The sequence below is a fragment of the Phoca vitulina genome, unplaced genomic scaffold (genome assembly GCF_004348235.1).
Source record: "Phoca vitulina isolate PV1807 unplaced genomic scaffold, GSC_HSeal_1.0 scaffold6, whole genome shotgun sequence".
NCBI classification, from domain to species: Eukaryota; Metazoa; Chordata; class Mammalia; order Carnivora; family Phocidae; genus Phoca; species Phoca vitulina.
Window position 1 is genome coordinate 17,215,344 of NW_022589709.1, and position 13,364 is coordinate 17,228,707.

General features: G+C 48.7%; 1 long non-coding RNA gene across 2 annotated transcripts in view; it reads left to right on the top strand.

Annotated features, from left to right (window-relative positions):
* The window catches only part of LOC116632120, a 361,137-nt gene that overhangs the window by 246,353 nt on the left and 101,420 nt on the right, over positions 1–13,364 (top strand). For both annotated transcript variants that reach the window (XR_004299341.1, XR_004299342.1), the window contains one exon: positions 312–445. This is a non-coding gene — a long non-coding RNA (uncharacterized LOC116632120). The remainder of the gene's footprint in view (positions 1–311; positions 446–13,364) is intronic.

Consider the following 13,364-nt stretch of genomic DNA (forward strand, 5'->3'; position numbering starts at 1 on the left):
AGCGGAGTAATCAAATTTGTATTATGCCAAAATGTGTAGGTACTTTTTACTCCTTCAGATTTTAATAGCAGTGCATACTTATTTTTAAAAATTGGAAAATAACAGAACATTGCGACGAAGAAGATAAAAGTTTTCCCTGAATTTCTTACGTGTGTGGATTTGGTCCCAGATAAAAAACATTGTCAATAATAATGGTGATAATAATAAACTAATGTCGAGTAAATGGAATATGCCAGGCATGATGCTAAGCCCTTTACACCCACTACTTGACAAGAAACTAAAAAGCAGATACTGTTATTGCTGTTTTACAGATGCGGAAATGGAGACATTTTGTTGCCCTGGTCACGTAGCTAGAGGCTGAAGAGGCGGCTTTGAACTCAGGTTTTCTGAATACAAATCTTGCAGCGTTTAACCCTCCTGAGATCTAGCGGGCATCACACACTAGGTAAGGTTTTTTATCCTGATTTGTTTTTAGCCACAGTTCACCATGGGAACCCCGTGGCTGCCACCACTATCCTCTCCTCCTTTCAGCCTTTAGCCTATTAACTCAACTCCTGCCCACCTGGGGCAATTAGGTCAGCTGTTGTTATTTCCTCATCTTATATAAGCAGTGGAGAGGTTGTAAATAATAAATTCTGCAATACTGTTGGTTACTGGGAAGAGGCAGAATGGACTCAGGATGCTTTCCACGTTAACATTTCCTACTCAAGAGAGTTTAATCCTCAAACTAAATATTCAGGTGTTAGTTTATACTCATCCTTTAACATCCAGCTCAGTCTTTTTCAATTAATGACAAACATTAATGTTAATGATACTCTCTTAATACCTCACCATCCTTGAATTGACACAATGCCTATTCTGACTAACTGACTTCACACTTACCACCTTTAGCCCCAGGAGAGGCCCAGTTCAGGCTACCTGGGCCCCATGTCTGTTCTCTCCCAAGCTCTCTGATCACTTTCATCAGCCTTTTCTCCCATTTTGGCACGGTACACCTTACTCTCTTTCCTCAGGGAACGCTTCTGACTCTCAGACCTAATCTGCCTTTGGTCTCACTGATACAGACTCTCCGAGCAGACTCTCTCGTAGCAGTTATTATAGTGAAAAGTGAATAATTAATAGACTCATTAGCCACTTGTTTCCCCTACTGGAGTATAAGCTCTGGGCTGGGAATGTGATACATTCATCACTCTATCCGCAGCCTGGGGCACAAAACCTAGTTCAAAGTGAATGTGTAAGTTCCTGTTTCTGGTAGTTTTAGGATAAGGTCAGTGTGTGTGTGTGTGTGTGTGTGTGTGTAAAGGGTGGGTATCCCTTAAGCCACAACCTCCAGAAAAGAGAGAGGCATTATAGCAGGAAATGATGGATCAATTTATTGGTCTAATGGGAAAGTGATCCTGGAGATTGGCAGTAGGTGGTTTAGCCTTTGGCAATCTCAGTGTGGGGATCCTTGTGTCCTGGTTGGTGGAATTCTGAATCGCGAGAAGATGCTGTACCGTATATCTGAGGCCTTGCCTCTGGAATTGATATAAATGGGGTGGGGGTTTGGGGAGCCAAGGTGATCAAGCCTAGGGGAGGCTTATTATTAATCCAGACTTGCAATAGGAAGCCACCGCTTAACTTCCAGAATGCTCTCATCCCCAGTCAAGGAACGTGTAATACACAGTGCACTAGGGGGCACCCTTGCTCTGTTAATAATCCAGGACCTTTAGAAATTCTACGGAGATAATTGCTTTAACTTCGGCCCAGGTAGTCTCATTTTCTTTAGGTATTCTTTAGGTAAAAATAATTGTAGAATCTCAGTTTTAAAATTGGTCTCTAACAGGCTTCCCAATCCAGTGACTTGGACATACTAGATTCTGGAATATTTTATATCAAAGACTGCATAAAAGAGCGGAAACTCCATTAAGCCCAAACCCAGGTCTCAAAGGAGAAAGGGCAGGAGCCGGAAAGAGTTGAGATCTACAGGCTGCTGAGGGAGATATGAAAAAGCAGCCAAGTGCATGCATGGGCTTTTTGCATCAGGTGGTGCAGGACTGGAATTTCAGCTGTCACTTTGGGGCAGTGTGGCTTCGGGAAAGTTGAATCCTCTCTCCAAGCCTCCACTGCTCAGGACCTTGGAGAGGATTAAGCGCCATTTTGGCAATCCATTTAGTATAATTCCTGGTCCTCAGCAAATGTTTAATAACATTTCAGTTGCAGATTTACCTTTGGGTTGGGGGGTTATTTGATTTACCTCTGTCTCCCCCACTGATCTCTAAATTCCATGACTGGATTGTCTGTTTCAGCTAGGATAGTGTCTGGTATATACAGGCTCTTGGAAAATGTGTGATGGATGGACGAAAAAAATAATGAATGAATGAATGGGAAATTTGCTCTTCTAAGTCAGGATAAAGCTGTTTAAGATTTTTGATACTGCCTTCAATCAAATGTCAGAATATAGCCAATATTCAGAGGAGTCAGGACAGTACAGTAAGCTGTCTGTAATATATGTCCAAATGATCCGTGATTTTTGACTACATGGACTGGGAGACTGGGCCAGGGAGCAGACCCCAAGGTTAGAAGTCAGTCTGTGGGTTGCCTTGGTAACGTGCCAACCATGTAACCCAAGATCCTGGTCCATAAGCAAGAGCATTCAGAGCCCTAAGAACTGAATCCAAGGCTGCATTTAGACACCACAGCCACTTGAGGTAGACACATTGTTGATTCTTATTCATGTTCATGGTGTGGCCCTTTTTCTTCTTGTTCCTGTGTCGTCATCCAGAGAGCTCTGCCAATTCTTAGGCTGGACAGCTGTTCATTTCCTAATTAACAGCATCCAGAGTTTCTCAAGATTGCCTGTCTGTAGCGTGTTGGCTACATCCATACCATGTGATCTTGGCTGCTTCATTTTGTTTGTTTCTTTCTGATATTTTCCAGCATATCTAATGACAAAATGGATCCAAATATACACTAAAAACCAGGGCTTTAATAAGCAGGAGTCCTTAGCACCAATCAATACAATCACTGCCTTTCCTGCTGGACATGCATCTTAGATAACATTTCAGGCTTCGGTGTTTTTAACACATTGTCATTTCGAATGATTTTTACTAAAGGATTTCTAGTGAAAGAGGCAACCTGAGATCATATTGAGAAAAGAGTGAGAAGTTTGGAATCTGGGTTGGGTTTGGACATAGCACCTCTGCTTATTGGCTGTGTGACTGAGGGTCATCCATTAACCCATATGAGCCTTGGTTTGCTCATCTGTAAAATGGAGATGATATATTTTTTTTTTTTAAAGATTTTATTTATTTATTTGACAGAGAGAGAGATAGCGAGAGAGGGAACACAAGCAGGGGGAGTGGGAGAGGGAGAAGCAGGCCTCCCGCGGAGCAGGGAGCCCGATGTGGGACTCGATCCCAGGACCCTGGGATCATGACCTGAGCCGAAGGCAGACGTTTAACGACTGAGCCACCCAGGCGCCCTGGAGATGATATTAATACCTACCTTTTGTTGTCCTGAAGATCAGCGATCATATATATGCAGAACGTGGTACACAGTAGACCCTTAACAGCTAACGATATGGTCTTGATACAGCATCCTGGGGTACTCAGTTGTAGTCTACTAGTGGGACAGAAATCTCCATTAATATGTATTCAGAATTAACATATATGTTACTTTAGTAGTTTTAATCTTGTGATGACCTAGGAAACCACTCAGCCAACCTCTAAATTGGTGAGCTCAGTAAAGTTCATAGTCAAGCCCTCCATGCTATTGCTGCTTTGTCTACCTTTGTCATCATCTACCTTTGTCATCATACTTCTAACGCTGTCTCTCATTCTCCAGTGACACTCCCTATGTACCTATGTATTTCTGGTTACTTTTCCAGTATCCATTCTCCTTCTTTACCAACAGAACCCAATTTTGTTTGAAGCTGCAGCGTGCTCTGTTAAAGCGTCCTTCCCTAGATTCCACTGTTGCTAGGAGGGACCGTAGGTCCTGCTTCTGGTCAGAGAGGTATGTGCTGAGGCTCCCGGGAAAACTTGGCCTTACTGATGGAAGCACCACCCCTTACTGCTATAGCATGAAGGCGCAGCAGTCATGAAGCGATGCCCTGAGGGTCAGTTGGAGCCATGTAACTAGTTCTAGTCAGTGACTTGTGAGCAGAAGTGACTTGTGATACTTCTGGGCCAGAACATTTAAATACCAACATGAGACCCTCCAAGAACTCTCTTGCCATCTGCTATGATAACCGGCATGATTTCAGGTAGTGGCTGATCTGTCATCCTGCGCCCCAAAGTGAGGAGATGTGGAGCAGAGGAGGCCCCGCTCTCTCCTAACAGACATGTACCAGGAGTGAGAAATAAACTTTGGTTGTTTTAAGCCACTGAGCTTTTGGAATTGTTTGTGAGTGCAGCATACTCTAGTCCATTCTGACTGATACAACCCTGAGCACATTCCTCCACTAAGTCCATCATCTGTGGAATAACTGAATGCTAAAAACTCCTGGGTGAGTGAGTGACTGAATGCCAGGCCCCAGCCCTTCAGCTCGTGTCTAGAAATGACTGTACATCAGCCTAGTTTACTCATGTGCCCCTGTGAGACAGCTTCAGTCAGTCCTTCTTCAACTTTGGTGGCCATCCAAATTCCCTGAGGACCTTATTAAAAATATAGATGCTCAGCCATCCCCCCAAACCTACAGAAGCAGTCCCTAGAGGTGGGTTAAGGCCATTGGCATTTTTAAATAAGTTTCCTGGGAGGTTCTGACAACCTCCCAGGAAACTTGTGGTCTCTCTGGGTGGAAATTTCCAGCCCCATCAACAAGCCTTTCGGGTGATTATCTTTGGCATGTGGGTTTTCAGCTTCTTGCAGTCATGCCCTCCCCAGGTCCTACTCCCAACCCCCACCCTTGTTCCCAGGTGGCCACTTTGACCTAAATGCAATTACCTTTGGTAAAGGTTCCCTTGAATATGTCAGTGACATCTCCTCCCTGACCCTTGTATCTCTAATCTGTCAAAAGAAGGGAGTTGAAACAGGGTGGCCAGAAGAGCCTGCTGTGAGAGGCATCAGCACTTAACAAACAAACAGCTTTCACACACACGTCACACAGCGTCATGTGATTGTGCTGCTTCTAAGATAATACAGGCTTATCACATATGTGATGCGTATAAATTCATAAGTGTGCCCCATGCCCTGTGATGTGACCATCAGGCAAAGTTTAAAGCTGTGTGACAGTTGTCTTTGTTCCTTTGGTGTTTCTCTGTGACTATATATTTAGACTTATTTGGAGAGACTGTAAATTTGAGGATCAGATGGTGAGGCCCAGGGGAATGGCTCTCCTGACAGGCCCTTACCCCCACACCATGACGGGTCCAGGAGAGGCAGAAAGAGGCCTGGTGTTGGGGGTCTGGGGCCCAGGCTCTGTAGCCAGCCTCTGTCAAGGCGAGCGGCAGTCTCTGAGCTGAGGGGAGTCCCTTCCACTTCTGAGAGCAGAGCTGCTTCAGGGTGTGCTGGATCTTCATGGAAACACAGCCGCAATTCCAAAGATTTCTGACAGGAGGAGAGGCAGAACAGCAGGTTGCCCCAGCCAGAGGAAGGGAAGTAATATTTATTGAGCGCCTACTCTCTACCTGGCCCTGGTGGAAGCTCCTTACGCCCACTACCAGTAGTTGGGCCAAGGGCTCTGCGAGGCAGACAGACGTTCTTCTCGTTTTACAGATGACGACACTGAGGTACAGACAGGGGAAGTCAGAATCAAAGTTCAGACCAGGTCTGCCTGGTTCTAAAGCCTGGGTTCCACCTTTAATAACGTTTTAGGAGGACTGTGACCTCTGGAGACAGGCCGGGGATGGAATTCTGGCCCACCATATTGTAGCTATGAATTATGGGTCAGCTCTCTTGTTGGAACTCAGTTTCCTCACGTGTGACATGATGGTAGTGACAGAACCTACCTCATAAGGATGTTGTGAGAATTATGTGAGACGGTGCCTGGCAGGTGCTAAGTTCTAGATCCGTGCTACCTGCGATTATTCTAGAGAGAAGACCAGTGGCAGTTTGTTGAACGGGGAAGGGCCCGTGCAGGGGTGAGGAAGTATGTGCATGGAGATTTTATTGTTCCTGAGCTCAGGAAGCTTTCTCAGGGCAGGGAGGGCAGTCGTTTAATGTGGCCCTTGGGTGGTTGAGCTGCCCTGCCCTATGACAACCTGCTGCATTCACCCCTCCCTCTGCCTCTACCTGCTGTCCCCTATCCCCCCCACACCCCTGCCCTGTGGCTGCTCTGCTGGGCATTCCACGCTACACTGGAACATTCATGTCCTTCTGGGCTCAAGGACAGGGGCGCATGTGTCCTTACCCTCTCCTGAGACAAAGTGGGCAAGAAGGCTCTCGAAGGTGCCCATGGGCTTACAGAGGAAGCGAGTGCCGGGCCGGCCCCCTGATTTCCTTGCATTGGCTTCTCTGGCCAACCCTATGAGGTAGCCATGGGTTTGGGGCCCAGGTCAGCAGTGGGGTTGTGTGTCTTTATCAAGTTACTTAACTTCCCTAATAGGCCTCACTTTCCCCACCTGCAAAACAGAGAGGATCAAAATCATCCCTATTTGCTGTAATTTTTGTGAATTAATAAAATATGGTACATAAGGACATACCTAGAATGGAAATCAGTGCACCGTAGGTGCTCAATACGTCATGGCTCTTATTACCCATTGTCCTGGCAGCACATAGGCTTGATAGTGGAGCTAAACCACTTATCTGTTCACTCAGAAATAATGGTATCTGCATTCTGTTCTAGGTCCAGAGGGGTAGAGGGGAGAGAGGGGAGATACCCACATGAATTTGGCCTTGGTCCTCATCCTGGAGGAGTTCAAACGCTGGAGGGAGATCATTAGTAGAGTGCCTGAGGAGGGAGGTGGGTACAGAGGGGAGAGAGGGGGTGCAGGTAACTGCTCGGGGCCGCCTTGGGGATATCACAAAGGAGGCACAATTCGAGAAGGATCCTAATGCGAGCAGTGGGCTTTTGCCCTTCCTTGTGGAAGGAGATCCTTCGAAGACCCCCAGCTTATAAGTCTTGGCAGGAAATGTAGAGCCCAGAGACTTGACTTCTTAGCTTCCTAAACATGTGGCCTCGACTCCAGCCATCAGAGGCCAGCCACCCGGGCAGTCTGATGCAGCAGGGAGCATGTGAGGAAGCAAGCGGGAGGTGGCGTCCCCTTCAGAGGGGCCATGGTGGAGTTCCTGCACGGGTCCAGTACCTGCGTGGACAGCATCAGAGGCACCTGCTGCCTGGTCTGTCCCAGGATCAGGGCAGCAGTGTCACCATGGAACATGCAGTAGTGTGACTTCGGGTGTGGCTCCTGTCCACGCCACCCTTCAAGCCTGGATCTCTGGCCTTCCCAGAGATTCTGGGAGCCACACCGTGTCATTTACTATGTACCTTTACTGCAGAAATCAGCCAGAATTCATTTGTGTTGCGATTCAGAACATTTCCTGGATACTTTGGTAGAGAAGGGAGAGGCTTGGAGTCCCAGGCAGAGGGTACAGCTCGAGCAAAGGCTCAGAAGCCTGAAGAGCATGGATATATTCTGAAAAGACTTGCAAGCCCATGAGCTCTGTGGGGCTGCAGAGCCTGTATTCCACATGGGGTGTGTGGGGGGGACCAGCAAGAGATGAGGTTGATGAAGCAGGCTGGAGCCTCAAATGCTACCATTTCACAGGGTGCATTTGACCTTGGGGTGGGGACAATGAGTTTCAAATAGGTCAGGACCGGCATCAGATGTGCAGTTTGCAAAGATTTCTCTAAGACAGCACAGAGTGTGATTGGACTGGGTGAGGCTGGAGGCAGGGAGACCAATGAGGAGGCTGCAAGAGTCCTCTTGCGTGGCAGATGTTGGCTATAGGGTGTCCTGCCCCTTGGGATCTAGCTAAGACCGCTCACCCCGCTGCCCCCACCCTGGCCATCCTGGGCCCTGCAGAAGGCCACGCCTGACCCCTTCCACAATTTCTGCAGCATCTCCACAGTCACCTCTGCTTTGGAGCTCCTACCTCTACCATATTTGTTGTAGCTAATGGACTTTTGTAATGAAACTCAGCATCATGATTCTTTGGTACTGACTGAAATTCCAGAGGTATCAGAGGAGGCACTGACATTTCAGCAACGTTAAAAACAAACTGCAAATTGTCCTTTCAACCTTCTCGTTCTTAGAGGACTTTCCATGTCCCGAGGGATTCGTGGTCAGCTTTTTCTCCTCATGAGTGCACCAGCCGCTGGCCGACTTATTATTTCCTGGCTCCTCTCCCTGTGCCCCGTCTCCCCTTCACTCCCACCCTCATGGTTTGCCAGCGGAATGCCAACTTTTCATGACGGGATGCTCTACAAGTCAGCTCGCTTCAGCTCCTTTTTCCAAACTGAGCCCCAGGCCCACTTTTGCATCTCCCGGCCCATCAAGGAGGTCATCCAAACAGGAAGGTGATCCTTTTTTTTTTTTTTTTTTTTTTTTAAAGATTTTATTTATTTATTTGACAGAGAGAGAGCGCGCGAGAGCAGGAACACAAGCAGGGGGAGTGGGAGAGGGAGAAGCAGGCTTCCCGCAGAGCAGAGAGCCCGATGCGGGGCTCGATCCCAGGACCCTGGGATCATGACCTGAGCCGAAGGCAGACACTTAACAACTGAGCCAGCCAGGCGCCCCAGGAAGGTGATCCTTTTAACAAGCTCCACACTCCCTTGAAGACAAGAGTGGTTAACATGACTTTCGGGTCATGTTATAGATGTTCTGCTATGGATGTTCACAGTTGTGTTTTGCTGCTAATAATTGTTAACCACAAGATAACAGTGGCTTATGCAGGACAAGAGCTTGTCTCACGTAAAAGCCTGGAGGAAGGCAGTCCTGGGTGGATAGGGTGGCTCCATGACCACCCTAAACTCCACCATCTTGAAAGTGCTGCTCATGATCCAGGATGGCTGCCCCAGTCTCCTGGCCCTAGTCTTGGAGCTTTCTGGTATAGCCTCCAGTTTAAAATTGGGGTTCATATTATTAAGGAAGAAGTGGCACATGTATACTAGGAGGAAACTAGTGGTCTGTGCTGTATCTTTGTATCTCCCACTTCTCTCAGAAACTACAGCTGTACTCTTCCCTGGACTGGGTGTCGACGGGAGCTTGGGTGTTCAGTCTCTTGGTCATTGGTCAACAGTAACTGTTCTCACTCCTTTTAGAAGTGTGAACATTACAACTCTAGGAAGGGCTGTGGGGCTAGTCCGACCCGGGTGTGTGAGGCCCTTCAGAGATACAGGCAGATGCTCGCTCTTGGCGCCTGGCTTCTCTGCATTTTTCTGAGACTCTGCTTGCCTGTTGTCTCTCTGTGCCTGAGGCAGATTAGGGCCCAGCGGCCTATAGCTGTCCCAGCTCCTGCTGCCTGTCAGCCATTTGCAAGCAGAGGGTTTATTTCCAGAGAGAACGTAGAGCTATGGAGAAGTGCCCATCTTTCTGGGGAGACGGTGCAGTGGCTAAGGAGTCTGTGAGGGACGATGAGGCTGCCCGAGCTCCAGGAGCCTGCTCTTGGCTTCCTGCTCCGATTCCTCCCAGGGCTTCTGGTGCTTTATGGTAGACTGAGCTCTGGACATTTGCTGCTGCTGCTGCAGTTTGAGGGGACTGCCTTCTGTGACCACACCCCAAAGTGGGGGATTCCTCGAGCCTCTGGGGATGCTAGGGGAATACACAGATCTTCGTAGCTCTACCTGGAATGAAACTGCGGTCCGTTTTCAGTGCCTTTTTCTTCTGTTCTTTCTCTCGATGGGCTGTGGTTGGCAGGCTTCAGGTAGTGGACTGTGGGCATCATTCATGCTATTCTCCAGGTATTCCCAGCTGTCTGCCTCCTACATTCAAGGCAGGCTTGCACCTGCTGGCCCCAAGGCAGTGCCATGTGAGTAGTCCAGCCAATGAGCCATGAGTAGAAGTGACATGTGCCACTTCTGGACTTGGGCCTTTAAAAATTGCTGCTTCAAATCTCCCTTTCTGTCAGGGTGATGTGGATAGTATTTGAAATGGTGGATGCTCCGTCAGCCTGAGATCTAGGTTAAGGATGACCTGGAGCCGAGCCCCCAGCTGGCCCTTGGTGCATATATAGAGTGAATGAGAAAGAAATCTTTAATGTTTGAAACCACTCAGATTTAGGATTTTTTTTGTGATCACAGCATTACCTAGCCTACCTGACCGAAGGCGCACATTTACCACTTGTGGTTGCCGGGCATCCCAGTGCCCTTCCTGTTTGGGACTTTGCTCCACCCTCTGAGACTTGCTGAGAGGCAGAGCCTTCTTATAGAAGGTGAAAATGCCAGATACCCACCCACTTTCCCAGCTTCCCTTGCAGCTCAGGGGTAGGCACATGGCCAAGGCCAGCAGAGATGGTGCTGAGCTGGGGTGCTGGGGGATGCGTTCTTAGCAGCTGTGATGGTAACAGTGCTGGGCTGGTTCCGTAGCAAGGGTTTGGGTTATGCTTCTGGCTGTGTGACCTCCCTTTTTTCTTGCCTGCTTCCTAAGCTTCATTTTCCAGCCTTCCCATCTGTTCTGTGAGCTGCCCAGTATCTTTCTATAAATTCCCTTTCAGCTTAAATCACCCAGCGTCCATTCATGCTGCTGGAGACTAGGAGCCTTGGACCAATACAGCCAATTAGCGGGCTGTTGTGAGGCTGCAGGGAGGCAGGAGGGAAGGGACTGGCAGGATGCGACTAGCTTCTCTTCCCCTGCATGAGCTGCTTCCCCGGGAGCAATCCTTGTCTCTCTTGGCCCAGAGCAAGCCAAAGAGGACTGGGCTCAGGGGTTCTGGTCAGACTTGGACCACCTTTAGGCACATGAATCATACATTCCTTTTCTGTAATACGGGGCAAATAATAGACCCTCACTTAGGGGGTGGTTGCGAGGAATGTATTTGAAAGAGAATACATTGGGGAGAGTGCTGGGAGCCATAAATCAAAACCCCAGTGCGAGTTTACCACTTTATCCTTGTGTCATCTTGCTGAGCAGATCCAGCTGGGGACGCTGGGGTGGCATGACTATAAAATGGAGGCTGCCCTTTGTGATGCGGTTGTCACTCACCTCCTGGGTGGTCGTAGCTCAGTCTTCTGGGTTCGGACCCATCTGAGCTCCTGTCCAAGAGATCAGAGACCTCACATTTAAGGTACTGAAAGGATTCCTGATGAGCTCGGAAAAAGCAGAGAAGCGTAAAGGTGGGAAAGGACACTGGGGATTATTTTCTTCAATCCTCTCAATTTCCAGAGCTCAGAGAGGGAGGCCTCCTGACCCACAGCCACACAGCAACTCTGTCGCTGAGCTTGGGGGTGGGATGCAGATTTTTTCCACTCTGACAGTGCGTCTTAACCCGGAGGCATACTTGTGCTGTCATCCAAGTTGGCAAAAATGATTTGGAAAGACAGCAACTCTCCCTCAAATTTACAAGCCCCATTTCATAGCAACCTGTGATCACCTGATCCTTATGCCCCCTCCCCCCCAGGAGAAGGATCCTTAGAATACACTTCTCTTTTGCTTTCTCAGCCATCTAAAACACTTTATTGCGGAAGGGTAAAAAAATGCTGAATTGATCTTTTTAAATTAACATGGGATCCAAATGAAAGAAATTTGGAAGAAGAGAACTTTCTCATCCAAGTGGTTGCCAGCACCCAGCCCCACCCACCCCCCCCAGCTGAAGCGTCCCTTGTTCTTGCCTGTTCTGCCCCAGATTCATGGGCCGCTCTCCGAATCGTTGGCAATTTTCTCTGCACTGTCCTGACAACCTCGGGCCATGAAATTAAAAAGCTGGTTACCGAATCTTGCTCCTAACGGCTTTGTCCTCGCCAGCGATTCGACAGAGAAATCTGGAAGAGGGAGCCTCCGCTATGCCTGCAGTGGGCTGAAATGCCACCGGAATGACAATGGGCTTCACCAGGGGAGGGGGAGAGAATGCGCAATTTGCCAGGAATGAATGCATGAAAGAAAGAGAGCGAGAAAGAGCGAACTTTGGGCTTCAAATTGAAAAATTCCAGTGTCTCAGCAGAGCTCTTGGTGCCTCTGCTCCAGGACCTGCTACAAAATGCTGAGCAGGGCACATTTCTCCACACCAGTATCCTCTGGTCCTCTGCCAGGGTCCAGAGCTCACAGCTGGAGGGCTGGGAAGTCAGAATTTGGGGAGGAAATGGCTCCAAACTGGGGCAGGCCCTCCCTGGGAGGCCAGCCCACCTAGCCAGCTTGCCTGTGACCAAGGCCCCCCCACCCTCCCACCTGCCACCCCTAGCCCCAAGTCTCTCCCCTGAATGTAGACACTAGTGCTCACTCCACATACGATCACCACCAACCTCCACTCCCAAGGAATTTTAAGAAATCTCAAAACTGGAAGAATTTTAACTACCTTTAATTAAGAAAAATCTTTCTAGAAGACAACTGTGGTGTGGCTCACTGCAGCCTGGGTGTCCCTGTGGGTGGGGCTCAGTCTCCTGGCCTTGGCACCTACGCAGAGGTGCCAAGGGCCTGGTAGATACTCGTTGGGTGAAGGTATAGGAGCAGCTCGCTCAGAGAGCAGCTCTCGTTCCTGCATTGCCCCCTCTGGGCACGGGCTTACAGACTGACATGTGGATATGTAGGAGAGCCCGAAAGAGGCGTTTGAGCCCTGGGTCAGCAGGGAGGCCGAATGAGGTCCTTGACTTCGTAGCCAAAGACCTTGAACAAGTTGCTTAATCCCCCCAAGTATGACTCCTTATCTGTGAAGCGGGAGTCACCATGGTGGCCACTCAGAGGGAAGCTGTGAATTAGTGTTGAATACAAATGAAAACTTCACAGGACCTGGACCCAGAGCCCATCCTGACCGGGAGGTGGTTCTTGAGAGCTTTGGCTTCACCATCCCAGGGGACTTGGGATTGGTGTCCTTACTGGACAGGCCTGGCATTGAATGGCCCCTGGGAAGCTATGTTGGTCCTCACTATTTAACTGAACTCATGCATTCACTCAGTCACCCAGTTGCTTATTCATTTATCTGAACCAGTGTTTATCAAGTGCCTTCTGTGTACTGCCCTGTGCTGGGATTTGGGCTAAGGGAGTAAGTAAAAGGGGCATGGGCTCGGTCTTTGGAACAAGCGAGAAATAAAATCAAGACCAAAATCATTTTGGGTTCGGATCAGGAGGTGGTCAGGGAAGTCTTCTTTTGAGAGGTGTTGTTTGAATGGAGACCTAAGAATAAGAAGGAGCTGCCTATGCTCAGACTTGAGGAAAGAGGGTCCCGGGGGAAGGAGCAATAGTATAAAGGCTTGGAAGTGAGAACGAGCCTGCCCAGCGGGTTAGTGTGTCCACAGTTGATGGAATAGTGGGATGGGGTAGTGGCTGGGTGCATTGGAGAAGTCATCCCACAGG